The sequence below is a fragment of the Lactuca virosa genome, chromosome 9, assembly GCF_052849685.1.
Source record: "Lactuca virosa cultivar CGN04683 chromosome 9, Lactuca_virosa_CGN04683_v6, whole genome shotgun sequence".
Classification (NCBI taxonomy): domain Eukaryota; kingdom Viridiplantae; phylum Streptophyta; class Magnoliopsida; order Asterales; family Asteraceae; genus Lactuca; species Lactuca virosa.
In genome coordinates, this window is record NC_136434.1 from 32,822,338 (window position 1) to 32,837,839 (window position 15,502).

Here is a 15,502-nt window from a genome sequence, read left to right on the forward strand (position 1 = left end):
GCAGGATGTCAAGGATGGGAAAGTGAAACCATCCCATGCAGGTATTTATACTATATTGTCTAATAACTCACCATATTCTAACTCTTGGGTCCTTGATACAGGTTGTGGTATTCACATATGTTCTGATGTGCAGGGCCTAAGAAGAAGTGAGGATGTGGAGCACGGGAAGATAAACTTAATCATGGGGAATAGGAAGGTTTCATCTGTTACCAAGATTGGAGTTTATACTTTGTTTCTAGATAGTGGGTTAAATTTAGATTTGAATAAATGTGTTTACTCGTATGAAATGGCGAGGAATATTATTTCTTTTCATGGTTTGTACAAACAAGGGTTTACTTTTTCTTTTGATAATGAAGTTGGTAGTATTAATGCTTTCTTTATTTTAAAGCATTACCTTGTGATGGTGTGTATGAAACTGTGTCGATTGTTGATAACCTAGGAAATAATGTGTTGTGTATTGATTCCTCTACTAGCTTGGATAAAGCATCATTGTGGCATTGTCGTCTTGGACATGTAAGCAAGAAACACATAGGCCAACTCCAAAAGGATGGAGTTTTGGAGTCGTTTGACCTAAAGTCAGATGATAGTTGTGAATCTTGTTTGCTTGGGAAAATGACAAAATCACCCTTCACTGGTACTTATGAAAGGGGTGAGGGTTTTTTGGACCTTATACATACTAATGTATGTGGACCCTTCAAAACCGCCAGAAGGGATGCTAATCGTTATTATCTGACTTTTACTGATGATTATAGTAGATATGGTTATGTCTACTTAATCAAGCATAAGTCAAAGACTTTTGAAAGGTTTAAAGAGTTTAAACAGGAAGTAGAAAATCAATTGGCAGGAACATTAAGATGCTTCGATCCGATCGAGGTGGTGAGTATCTTAGTATAGAGTTCCTCGACTACCTTAAGGAGTGTGGGATTGTCTCACATTTGACACCTCCCAGGACACCACAGCTAAATGGTGTGGCTAAGAGGCGTAATCGGACCTTGTTGGACATGGTTCGCTCCATGATGAGTCGAGCTTCGCTACCAATCTCTTTTTAGGGGTATGCCTTAGAGACTGCCGCCCATATCCTTAATCTAGTCCCTACAAAGAAGGTTGCCAAAACACCTCATGAGATGTGGACTGGGAAAGTTCCAAACTTGGACCACGTCAAGATTTGGGGTTGCGAGGCTTTTGTGAGGCGCGAGACTCACGATAAGCTCGAACCTCAAAGTGAGAGGTGTATTTTCATCGGCTACCCATAGAAATCCTTTGGTTATCTCTTCTACAGACCCAGTGAGAATGTGGTCTTTGTAGCAAGGAGAGGAGTCTTTAGCGAGAGAGAGTTCATAAGCCAAGGAAACAATGGGAGGCAAATTTACCTTGAAGAACTTCAAGAGTCAAGTGATAAAGGAACCTCAAACCCTAGCAATCAACCAGAGGAGGAAACTCCTGTTGATCTGACTGACGAATTTGTACCTCTGAGGCGTTCCACAAGAGTTACGAATGCACCTGAGCATTACTATGGTTTCCATATTACTGCGGAAGGTGATACACTTATCAGTGATAGTACACTGGTAAATCTGGATGAACCTAACAGCTACACGGAAGCCATGGCAGGCCCTGAGGCTGCTAAATGGAAAGAGGCTATCAAAATCAAGTTTGGAACTTGGTTGACAATGTACCAAGTCATAAGACAGTCGGGTGCAAATGGATCTTCAAGAAGAAGACCGACATGGATGGTAATGTACACACTTATAAGGCGCGACTAGTTGCAAAGGGCTTTTCTTAAACTCCGGGAGTTGATTATGATGAGACCTTTTCACCGGTAGCAAAGATTAAGTCTATTAGGGTTATGTTAGCCATTGCTGCGTTTCATGACTATGAAATATGGCAAATGGATGTCAAAACCGCTTTCCTTAATAGGAAGTTGGCTGAGGATGTTTACATGAGTCAGCCAGAGGGTTTTGTCAGCACAGAGTACCCCAATAGAGTGTGTAAGCTTGAGAAATCCATCTATGGATTGAAACAAGAACCTCGCAGATGGAATCTTTGTTTCGATGAGAAAGTCAAAGAGTTTGGCTTTTCGAGAAGTGAATATGAGTCTTGTGTATATGTCAGAGCTAGTGGGAGTATAGTTAGCTTCTTGGTGTTGTATGTGGATGACATACTGCTAATAGGAAACGACATCCCAACCTTGCAGGAGATGAAGTCCTGGCTTGGGAAGTGTTTTGCTATGAAGGACCTTGGAGAGGCTGCCTATATCCTAGGGATAAGGATATTAAGAGACATGAGTAAAAGACTAATTGGACTTAGTCAGAGTACCTACTTGGATAAGGTGTTGAAAAGGTTCAACATGCAGAATTCCAAGAAAGGAGAATTACCGATCCAAAGCAATGCCAAATTGAGCAAAGGCTCAGAGCCCGAGTACAGAGGCTGAGATAGCTGAGATGAGTCGATTACCATATGCTTTCGGTGTTGTCTCGATCATGTATGCTATGAATTGTACCCGCCCTGATGTGGCCTTCGCTTTGAGCATGGTCAGCAGATATCAGGGAAACCCTGGCAAGGCTCACTGGACTGCGGTAAAGACTATTCTCAAGTACATGCGGAGGACTAAGGATTGGATCCTTACCCTTGGTGGGAGTGATGACTTGAGAGTAGTAGGGTATAGTGATGCTAGCTTTCAGACTGATAGGGATAATTTCCGCTCTCAGTCGGGTTGGGTCTTTACTCTAAATCGAGGGGCAATCACTTGGAAGAGTTCCAAACCAGAGACGGTAGCTGATTCAACTTGTGAATCAGAGTACATAGCAGCGAGTGAAGCGACAAAGGAGGCGATATGGCTGAAGAACTTCATGTTGGATTAATGTCTAAGTCCATAACTATAATTGGTAAGACTTGACCCGACCCGACATGGTCCATTTGGGTTGCATGGCATCATGCATTTGGATAGACTATAACGAGAGAAATAACACTTAAGGTTTGTTAATATATTATAAGTTCTAATATATTAATAAGATTATTTAATTAGTATTGATCAAGAATGAATCTAGGATTAATTAAGTGATCAAAAGAAGACTAATTAAATATATGGGTTGATAGTGTAAATCATCCATACTTGTATAGTGGGCTAAGACTCCATGGATTATCAAGTTGGGCTAAAACCCATAGGATGCTCCATGGATGCTCCATGGTGTATTTAAACCCATGGATCCAAGGAAATGGAAAGCCATGACAATTAGGGTTTACCCTAATTGTGACACTATATAAAGATCTTATTGGTGACAAAATCGGCACTAGAGAATATATGTGAAAGGGCTAGCCGATTTTATGAAGTGTGGATTTCTCTCTAATCTATTCCAAGTGTATTTGGTGTTGTGTGAACCATTTGAGGTGTCACACTTGGGGCACTAGGCACTCAAGCTTCATGAAGACAGTCTACATCAAAGAGGTATGTAATTCTAACTTAATATATATTCATATGAAGCAATGTTATTATGCTAGTTAGGATGAATACCTTGGAAAGTTCATATTTGCATGTATAATAGAGAAAACATAGATCCGAGGTATTTAGGGTTGCATGTACACTTAGGAGTGTTAGAATGCTCAAAACCCAACAGTGGTATCAGAGCCTAGGCTTGCTTTCTCTTATACTTGATGCAAATACATTTTTCGAAGCCAAGAAGCTGTCCAGACAGAAAACTCGACCAGTTTCTTCAATAAACTCGACGAGTTCATGGTTTATTGCATGAACTCGACGAGTTTTGGCCCCTGACAGTTTGTTTTCGTGTTTCTTGGCTGGAATTGGACTAGGAACATTACCCTAAGCTGTTTTTGAACTAGTAAACTTGTTTTTGATGTGGTAATGTTCATGCTAATCCAATTTCAAAGACAATTGTCAATAGATTCATGTTTTGTATTAGTTTAAAAGTTATGCTAATTACATGAAAAAGTTTGATGTGAATTATCTTTGTTCATATGAGTTGCTTAGATTAATAGATAAGTTAATTGATTATGTGTTTTCAATCCATTTTAATCTAAGAGATGATTCTAAAATGTGTTTGTGTAACTTGTCCTCAAGTTACATGAAAGGTCACATTTAAGTTTCATAAAACTCATAAAAGGTGGCAATGGTTACAAAAAATGAAGAGTCTTGTCCTCAAGTTATGGAGGTTCAAGAGTCACTTCATTAAGTCATAAAATGTGTAACCTTAATTAATTCCATAAGTTACAAAAAAAAAAGTTACATTCTTTTATTAGTTTAAAGTCTTCCATAACTTGTCCTCAAGTTATGGAACTTGAAGAGTTTTTGGATTAAAACTACTTTAAACACATAAGTTATGGAAATTAATTAGTTTTGAATAGTTTCAAAACTTGCCCTCAAGTTTTGGAATTTGAAAAGTTTCACTTATGAATACTTTAATTCCAATTTAGCCCTTAGAATTTTAAAAGTTAAAATTCAACCCTTATACTTTATAATAATATAAGTTAATAATATTTATATATATGTATAAGAGTAAAGTCAGTCTTACCGTTAGTAGGCCTCATTCACGAAGCCGGTCTATAAGGGGGGTATAAGGTTACTGCCTATAAAATGGCAGTTTAATGGATGTCCACTCTCACCCACCGCTTCCTTGACTGGTGGAGGGTCGTTAGCCGAACGGGTAGGACAAGGACTATAATTCTCCCTTCATTAAAAGTATTAAAGATAAATACTAAGTAACTAAACCTTTATAAATACCCAATCTTAGTTACTTAGGAAAATGTGAATTTGGTGCTAACCCATGAAATTACACTTTGCACTTTGTTTAAGTCGGTTAGTGGAGCGTGTGTGGTTAACCGGCACACTAAATCGTATTTAACAAGGTAGGCAAAGGGTAACTTAATGTTTATCATAGTATCGATGGAGCGTGTGTGGTTAACCGGCACATCGATTGAAGGGTAAACACTTAAGGGTACCGTGTATATTTGCATGGTTACTTCACACCTTGTTTTGTGATCCTCGACATCCCAGTCACAAAACCTGAAGGGCACACTCGAGATTGAAACATGTCATTGAACAGTTCAATGAATCTTAAAAGACCTAGGAGTTTCAAATCCAATAAAAACCTAATAATTTATTTTGTTTTTCATGGTGGAAATTGGTGAATCGTCATTCACCTACCTTCAAATATTTTATAGCTTGGATTACGGCATCCCTCTTCCAAGTTATAAAAGTATTGTGTTGGGTCCTAGCCTTAATATTTCATATTGGGTGTTATATTAAGGACTTTAAATAAACTATCTTGAATATCTCCCAAAAGATGTCTGGTTTAGACATTTATGATCTTCCCAAATCTCTTGAAACAAGCTTTCCTAAATGAAGATGATGTCCCATGGAAATCATACTTCTTTCACCTCCTCCAATTATTCTCCCTAACCCACAAGTTCTTGAAAAGTTTAAGGTCACTCAAGCCCTATTGGAAAGCAAAGGTCTAGGTGTGATCACATCTTGGATATGAAGTCACATATTGACAAGCCGGGAGAGTTGGGTGTCAAAGTCTTGAGAAAGTTGGTGGCTCAACTACTTTCTAAGTCACATAGTGAGTTCCTTTGGGACTCCTATGAAACAGACTATGACAAGACCCTTAATGATCTTATCTATTTGCTAAGATCAACTTCCTAAAACTTTATGGACATTGACAATGATGACATTGGATATCCAGTAAAGCTCTCTCTTCCCAATGGAAAGGGATCAGCCATTGTCAACTCGGTTGACCAAATGGTAAAGAGAGAGGCTAAGTCTGTGATAGTCCCATGTACCATTATCAAGGGTCCATAGGTATCTATTCCCAAAAGAAGGGGCATTGTTTACGAAGCTGCCAAATTTTACCTAGAGATGTTAAAGTGAATATGTTTGATTCTACTTCAGGTAAAGTCCACTATCTAACTCTGCTAAGTTTCTATTCTGAGATTCTTGATACATGATGTGACTAGGTCACATGTTGATGTTTTAAGAATTAAAGAAAAGGTGAAGGAACTTAAAGAAAGAATATGCTGAATCTGATCGCGTAGATGGATTTCTATCGCATAGTTTGAAGATCGGATTCTTGAGCTACTTCTTAGGAGTTATGATATTTTGCTTAGTAATAGATAACAACAAGTTTTCATATGGATTGTAAGGATAAGTTTTTCCGCAAAGTTTTAAAATAAAAGGTAAAATTTGATTTTATTTATTTTAAAATATCCTTACAATGGCATTTGTGAAAATTTATGTTGCTTATAAGATTCCATTAAGAGCAAGAGTGTAAATAGGAATATGATTCTTTCATTTGTGGTAGTGTCTAAATTTACCAAATAAGGAAAGATTCTCATCACCCAAGTTTCACTTGGATAGAAACTTGGAATCATGCAAGTTGTATAACATGATTAATGAGAACTTTCAAGCATTGGAAAATTAAGACTAACTACTTGTTCACATGGATGTGTGAGTCAAGTAACGGACTAAGGGATCGAGTACACATTCTTGTGCACTGATTAAGTCCACCACAAAAGATCGATAAGACTATTCGTCATAATTTACTTAAGTTCAGTAAATATGGTTATACTTACAAGTTTAAGTATAATTCTGAAACATTGGAAAAGTTTCAATGTAAGGCAGAGCGAATAAGAAGAATCAAATTAGGCAGAAAGATAAAAGTTTCTCAAATCTGAAAAGATGGGAGAGTACTTTAGTATCATGTTTTAAGACCATCTTAATGATTTTGAGACCTTATCACAATTTATCCTCTAAGTGCATTCTGATAGTTAAGAAGAGGAGTAATGAATTGTTGATGTGGTTAAATCAAGAAGATGATTCATACTTCGTTCCAAAAATAATTCTTAGAGTTATACTCTAAGATTGTAACTTGAGTGACATGTCTTAAAGAAGGTTTAAAACACTTGTCAAATGTAAGAGTAAAAGTTTTCTACTCTTGTACATTTGAAATTGGTAAGTTGTGATGTTTTGGATAAAACAAAGACCAACAAAGGCCAATTGTGTGAAATGTTTGTCTTGATTAGAATCCACACTATCTCTTGAATATTTGACAAGAGAGTCTTATATGTCAAGAGGACAGTGGGAGTCTTAAAGGTCTTGAAAGTCTCAAGAACTAATCAAGAATAAAACCTGAAGTTCTTCACTAGCACACGACTTGAGGTTTATAACCTATCGTGTTGACATATTCTGTGCCCATTCCAATTAAAGTTGGCTATGCATATGAGTTCTTAGAGTTCTCAATTTGTTGCACAACAACTTGGAAGCAATGGCAGGCCCTTGAGCTGCCAGAAAGCATAAATTAAGATTGAGTTCAGTCCATATGAGTTTGAATTTGTCATTATCCTTGTCTTGTGACTATGGTTTTGACAATTCACATGGATAAGAACACATACACTATTAAATCTAAGTGTCATAAGGTTTCTCTCCGATTCATGAAAATGATGGTGAGGAAACACTTTCACTAAGTAGATTTTAGCTAGATAGAAATTGTGATATTTGCATTCTCAAAGTCGTTAGTGGAGCGTGTGTGGTTAACCGGCACACTAACATGGACTTGTGAGAAGTGGCAAAGGTCTAAACAATCGAGACTATGATTACGACATCCCTTTTCATAGTTCTTAAAATTGTTTAGACACACCTGTGAGCTATCTAAGATAAGGTGTATGATATTGATAAAGTTTTATCAAAGCAATCTAGTATCAGAAATCTGAACTTTGGTAAGAAAGTCAATAAAGTATTGATTTCTATAAGTCCAGCTAATTTCTGAGTACATGTCAAAGCTAGTGGGAGCATAAGTGTTAGGCTAATAATCATCATGTTAGTGGTAGCATGATAATTATGATAAGTATTGCAAGTTAGCAATGTTAATTATAGAAAACAAAAGGTTTCAATTGGGAAAAGGTTGTTTTGCTATAATTAAGGGAGAGGAAATTATACTTCATCTCAATTCTAAAAGCTTAGATTGAGATTTTAATCAAATTTAGTCAAGAATATATATGAATTTCATGTTGGAATGGCTCAACATAAGGAAATTCTATATATGGGTTCATTATTTGCGTTCTAAAATTCGATTATGATTACGGCATCCCTTTTCATAATCAGAATTATGAGAACTTGGCAAATTGAAATGGAAATATCATAGCAAAAGACTGGTTTAGTCTTTATGTGAGATATCATGAATCGTGTCTCATATGCTTCGGATATAGGATCGATTACATGTGCTATATTCATCCTTTCTAAAATTTTCCAAATGCATGGGGCATTAAGAAGGGAAAAGGTCTAGAACTGGATATGACTAAAAGGATTAAACAATTGTCGAGGACAATCTAAGGTTTACCAAAGATTGGTTGCTCAAGGACAGTTGGAAGTATAGTGATAATTCTGAAAGGACCATATTGACATAATCTGTAAGGAGGCAACTCTTGTTCAGAAGTGATAGTCAAAATGGAATCTGGAAATGTTTCAAAGTTAGAAATTATTCAATTTGTGTAAGATTAGGAAACTTAATGCAAGAAGGATGTTTCCAAGGAGATGATCTCCTTTGGAATGCTCTGTAATGGTTGTTGTCAAGTCTTTCTGACTTTGTGCATAATCATTACAAGAGGATCAATGCATATAAGTTTAGAATCTAACAGATTTAAGTAAATGGCATGAATTTGGAATTCTTGCATTTGCAGTAAGGATTTGGGACTGTGAAAAGAGGATCATTGGAGTTATGTTCAATTGATCTATTTCACAAAGTAAAGATCATAGACAAACATAGTATGCATACTTGGTGTATGGCATGACTAGTGTTTAGAAAACATAGTGTACATGCTTGGAGCATGGGACAACTATTGTTTTAAATTCAAGAATAAAGTTGATAGCTGAAACAGTATACAATGAATAATGTGTAATCATATGGTGATAAATAAAAGGTGTTTTATTTATGTTCATAGGTTTTGATACCATATTGGATTCAATTATTATTGTGTTTCACTTTGCATGTTTTAACTTCCAGAATAACTAGGTCATTGTTCTGGATGACTAAGTTATTCAAACCATCCACAGTCGGTCATATGTTGGAAGTAGATATGAATCAAGACTGTCATGGGTTGGCTTGTAGAGGTCCAAGTTGGTGGACAAAGTTGTGCTACAACACTCATGACTGCTCATAAGTTCTGAGTATTGGATTCAACCCGCGCTCATTGGAATCACTTCATGGATTTTATCATGAGTGATCATGAGACGATAATATCTTATATTCTTCAAACCTAGAGATATGAGTTGTTACTATGAGTTGGTTGTACATTGATTGCACGAAAACGCATTCGGTAACTCGATGTTATAAAACGTGCCTTTGTGTATGATTCAACAAGTAGTAGAACAAGCCATATGAGTCGAAGTTTATCCATTCCTTTTATCTTCGGGATAAAAGCGATATCTGTGGGCCCCTCGATGATTTGGTGATGACAAATGTAAGTGCTCGGCCGGGCCTGGACTGATTTGATTTGTTCAATTAGTCAGTCGTCATAAATCGGAAATCGGGAAACAACAAATGGACAGATAGAATGATTATAATCCATGTCTCAGTCCATATGATATCTAGAATGGAGGAATATATGATCCCTTATCTAATGGACAAGTCATTGACAAAGGTCAGAGTTCATCGACAAGGTCAGAGTTCGACAGAAGCTTTTGAGAGCTGCGATTGCTGATCGGTTCCTGAAGTCATACGCAATATAGTTTTAGACTTATCCAAGTGGGAGACTATTGGATTAATGTCTAAGTCCATAACTATAATTGGTAAGACTTGACCCTACCCGGCATGGTCCATTTAGGTTGCATGGCATCATGCATTTGGATAGACTATAACGAGAGAAATAACACTTAAGGTTTGTTAATATATTATAAGTTCTAATATATTAATAAGATTATTTAATTAGTATTGATCAAGAATTAATCTAGGATTAATTAAGTGATCAAAAGAAGACTAATTAAATATATGGGTTGATAGTGTAAATCATCCATACTTGTATAGTGGGCTAAGACTCCATGGATTATCAAGTTGGGCTAAAACCCATAGGATGCTCCATGGTGTATTTGAACCCATGGATCCAAGGAAATGGAAAGCCATGACAATTAGGGTTTACCCTAATTGTGACACTATATAAAGATCTTATTGGTGACAAAATCGGCACTAGAGAATATATGTGAAAGGGCTAGCCGATTTTATGAAGTGTGGATTTCTCTTTAATCTATTCCAAGTGTATTTGGTGTTGTGTGAACCATTTGAGGTGTCACACTTGGGGCACTAGGCACTCAAGCTTCATGAAGACATTTTACATCAAAGAGGTATGTAATTCTAACTTAATATATATTCATATGAAGCAATGTTATTATGCTAGTTAGGATGAATACCTTGGAAAGTTCATATTTGCATGTATAATAGAGAAAACATAGATCCAAGGTATTTAGGGTTGCATGTACACTTAGGAGTGTTAGAATGCTCAAAAACCAACACTTCATCGGAGACCTTGGAGTTGTACCAGCTATTAAGGAGCCTATGGAGATTTTCTGTGACAGCAATAGTGCGGTTGCCTTAGCCAAGGAACCGAGAGATCATGGCAGATCCAGACACATTGACATAAAATATCACTTCATAAGACAGAAGATAGAAGAAGGACTCCTCGTGGCAAAGAGGGTATCATCAGAAGAGAATCGTGCAGATCCCCTTACGAAGCGACTGACGAGGGTTAGGCATTTACAGCATGTGAGGCGCATCGGGCTGAAGGATGATATTAGTTTTACAGATTAGATAGCTATTTCTGAAACTTGTAAAATGTAATCGACATTTGATGATGAATAAAAGGTGTGTTTATTTATGAGTAAGGTGTTACTGTCTTTTGTCAATTATTTACTATTGTTTCAATTTTGCATGTTTTGACTTCCAGAATAAATTACTTTATTCAAACTTCCACAGTCAGTCATACGTCGGAAGTAGGTATGAATTAAGACTGTCATGAATTGGGCTTGTAGATGACTAAAGGTGTTTAGCCATAGTAATGGTTGCTACAACATTCATGAGTGCTCATAAGTTCTGAGTATTGGAATAAACCCATGCTCACTTGCATCACTTCATGGAATTTATCTCGAGTGATTGTGAGACGGTAATATCATATAAGTCTTCAAACCTAGAGATATGAGTTGTTGCCTATGAGTTGATTATGCATTGATTGCACGAAAACGCATCAGTAAATTGATGTTATAAAACGTTCCTTTGTGTATAATTCAACAAGTAGTAGAAACAAATATATGAGTCGAAGTTTATATGTTCCTTCTAGTCCTTGGAGGATTAGAAGCGATATCTGGGCCCCTCGATGATTTTGTTATGACATATGTACCGGGCCCGGTCAGAACCTAATTGATGTGTTCAATTTAGTTCTATGTCAAACAAATCGGAAATTGGGAAACAAACTGCTGGACAATAAGTACGACGTTGTTCCATGTATTTGTCCGGCTGATATCTTGAGAACAGAGGATTATATGATCACTTATCTAAAATGGCGCTTCATAGTTCAACAGAGTTTTAAGAGCTACAAATTGCCGTTTGGTTCCTGAAGTAATATAGGCAAATATAGTTATTAGACTTATCCAAGTGGGATACTGTTGGATAAGGTGTCTAAGTCCATAACTTTATTTAGTATATACTTGACTCGACTCGTCATGGTCCATTTGGGTTGCACTTCACCCGAACTATTTGTATGGTTAAACCTTTGAGAATTGTATGTTTATGATTTGTTAATATATTATAATTTATAATATATTAATATGAAATCATATTATTTAATTAGTATTGATCATAAATTAATTTAGAATTAATTTGGTGATCAAAAAAGTGACTAATTAAATATGGGCTCTTGTATTTATATAAGTGTGGGCTAATACTCATTTGGAATGGGCTTGGCATGCATGGGAGTCCATGGATAGTCCATGGAGCTTTTAACCTATGGATCCCTGGAAAGGAAGAGTCATGGGTATTAGGGTTTACATGGATGTAACCCTAATCCTCCACACTATATAAAGGAGCTTATGATGCTTGAAATGGTATTAGTTGTGTGTGTGCAAGAAGGTGGCCGATTTCTATAAGCTAACATACACTCTCTTAAGGTTTTTCCAAGTTTGTGGTGATTTGTGATTTCCATTTGAGGCATCCACATTATTGGTGCTTGGCTCTCAAACTCCAAGGAATCAACTCACTAAAGAAAAGGTATGTAATTCTTCTAGCCATTATGTTTAATGTTCCCCATGCCATGCTAGATAGGTTATGAACCTTGGAAAAACAAAGTTGCATGTATTCATAGTAAAAAATAGATCCAAGGTTTCTAGGGTTGCATGTACACCATAGGAGTGTTAGGATGCTCAAAACCCATCAGTGGTATCAGAGACTAGGATTATTGACGGTCGCCAGGGCCGGGCAGATACGTCTGCGACAAAGAGCAGGGCTTTCCAGCTGACGGAAGAGGAGGCGTGTGCAGCTCCCGATGTTGTGATGGGTATCCTTATCTCTTTATTTATATTTAATTGGTTGCTTATGTTTATGTGTTTTATTTTAGGATCGCTCCTTGTGAACGATATCTCTACTTTGATATTATTTCAATCAGGGGCTACCCGATCCTTTGTATCGCTTGCGCTTAGCAAGAGATTTTATGGAACTTTGGGGGAGCTGGTTTATCCTCTTGATGTTGAGATTGTTGATGATAGGACGGTTCGGGTTGCAAGAGTTCATCGGGGTTGTACTCTTCAGTTATTCAGCGAGCAGTATCCGGTTGATTTAGTTCCCATCCCTTTGCGTGGGAACAAGGTTACCGTGGGCATGGATTGGTTGAGCCCTAATGGGGCAGTGATCGACTGTGAGAAACAGTTAGTTCGGGTTCGAACCCCAAGTGGGAGAGAGTTGGTGATTCATGGTGAGAGACCGCAGCGTGGGCCGATTTTGTGTTCTGCAGCGAGGGCCAGACGTTATCTTCATCGGGGTTGATCGGGTTTTGTCACCTATTTCTTGGATACCCGGGATAATGGTAAGGAGACCGTGGATGATGTGCCGGTTGTGCGGGATTATCTGTATCTGTTCCCGGAGGATTTACCCGGGCTACCTCCGGAGAGGCAAGTGGAGTTCAGGATTGAGTTGGTCCCTGGTGCGGCTCCGATAGCCAAAGAACCGTATCGGTTGGCTCCTCCCGAGATGTAGGAGTTTTCTACACAACTGCAGGAGCTGTTAGACAAGGGATTTATTAGACCAAGCAGTTCACCTTAGGGAGCACCGATTTTGTTTGTGAAGAAGAAGGACGGGTCTCATCGTATGTGTATCGAATACCAGGAGTTAAATAAGGTAACGCTGAAGAATCGTTATCCACTCCCGAGGATTGATGATCTTTTTGACTAGCTTCAGGGTGCATCTTGGTTCTCCAAGATTGATTTGGGTCGGGTTATCGCCAGATGCGGTTTAAGGATGAGGATATGCATAAGACAGCTTTCCGGACTCGATATGGTCATTATGATTTCGTGGTGATGCCTTTTGGGCTCACCAATGCTCCAGCCACGTTCATGGATCTCATGAACCGCATGTGCAGACCGATGCTGGATCAGTCTGTGATAATATTTATTGATGATATGTTGGTTTATTCCAAGACTCAGGAGCAGCATGAGGAGTACTTTTGAGAAGTGTTGGAGACATTGAGGAGGGAGAGACTTTTCGCAAAGTTCTCCAAGTGTGAGTTCTGGTTGCACGAGGTGCAGTTTCTGGGGCACCTTGTCAACCAGAAGGGTATTCTAGTCGATCTAGCCAAGGTCGAGGTCGTGATGCAGTGGGAGGGTCCGAGGTCTCCATCTGAGATTCAGAGTTTTCTTGGTCTTGCTGGTTATTATCGGACATTCATCCAACATTTCTCCTAGATTGTTGTTCCATTGAACCGACTGACCAAGAAGTCGGCGAAATTTCGTTGGCGGCATGAGCAGCATGCAACTTTTGAGACTCTTAGACATCGGTTGTGTGAGGCGCCGATTCTGACCCTTCCTGAGGGTGTTGATGAATCTGTGGTTTGGGGGGCAATATTGATGCAGTGGCGTCGTGTGTTTGCTTACGATTCGAGGCAGATGAAGCCTCATGAGACAAGTTATCCGACGCATGATTTGGAGTTGGGGGCCGTGGTTTTCGCCCTCATGATTTAGCGGCATTACCTCTATGGGTTCGTTGTACTATTTACACGGATCACAAGAGTTTGAGGTATCTGATGGATCAGCCGAACATAAACATGAGGCAGCGTCGATGGTTGGATGTGGTGAAGGATTATGATTATGAGATCCTTTATCACCCGCGAAAGGCCAATGTGGTGGTTGATGCTCTCAGACGCAAGGCGTTCGTGGCTCCGATCAGAGATATATATGTGAGGATGACCGTGATTACTCCATTGTTGGAGAGGACTCGTGAGGCTCAGCAAGAGGATATGAAGGAAGAGCACCGGAAGAGTGAGCGCTTTGTGGGTCAGGTGACTTCCTTCAATTATGATAGTCGCGGATTTTTGACTCTGCATCGGCGGGTTTGGGTGCCGTATTGGGGCAGTGTACATCAAGTTTTAATGGAGGAGGCCCACAAGTCGAGGTTCTCCATTCATCCCCGGGCAACGAAGATGTATAAGGATCTTTGTCCTGATTATTGGTGGCCCTTCATGAAGCGGGATGTGTCATGGTATGTCGAGCGGTACATGACTTGTAGGAAAGTCAAGGCTGAGCATCAGCGACCTCACAGAAAGATGCACCCGTTGGATATTCGTGTATGGAAATGGGAGGACATCACCATGGATTTTATCGCGAAGATTCCCATGATAGCGCGCGGAGTGGATTCGATTTGGGTCATCGTGGATCGATTGACCAAGAGTGAACATTTCATTCCGATTCAGGAGGGTATTTTTGCAGAGAAGTTGGTCGAGATTTATATCAGGGAGGTGGTGGCACGTCATGGGGTGCCGGTATCGGTGGTTTCAGACAGGTATGTTCACTTTACTTCCAGGTTCTGGAAGCGGTTTCATGATGAGTTAGGCACTCGTTTCCATTTTAGTACAACATTTCATCCGCAGACCGATGGTCAGAGTAAGCGTACTATTCAGACTCTTGAGGATATGTTGTGTGCATGCGTGTTGGATTTTGGTGGGAGTTGGGATACATATCTTCCGTTAGTGGAATCTTTATATAACAACAATTATCACACTAGCTTTGATCGACTTCCTTTCGAGATGCTCTACGGGAGGAAATGCATGACCCCGATTTGTTTTGGTGAGGTCGGTCAGCGAGTCATGGGGAGTACTGAGGTGGTACTCAAGACCACTGAGCTGATTCAGCAGGTTTGGAGCAGGCTCCATACAGCTCAGAGTCGGCAGAAGAGTTATGCTGACAGGCACCGGTCGCAATTGGAGTTTCAAGTGGGAGACATGGTTCTTCTGAAGGTGTCACCATGGA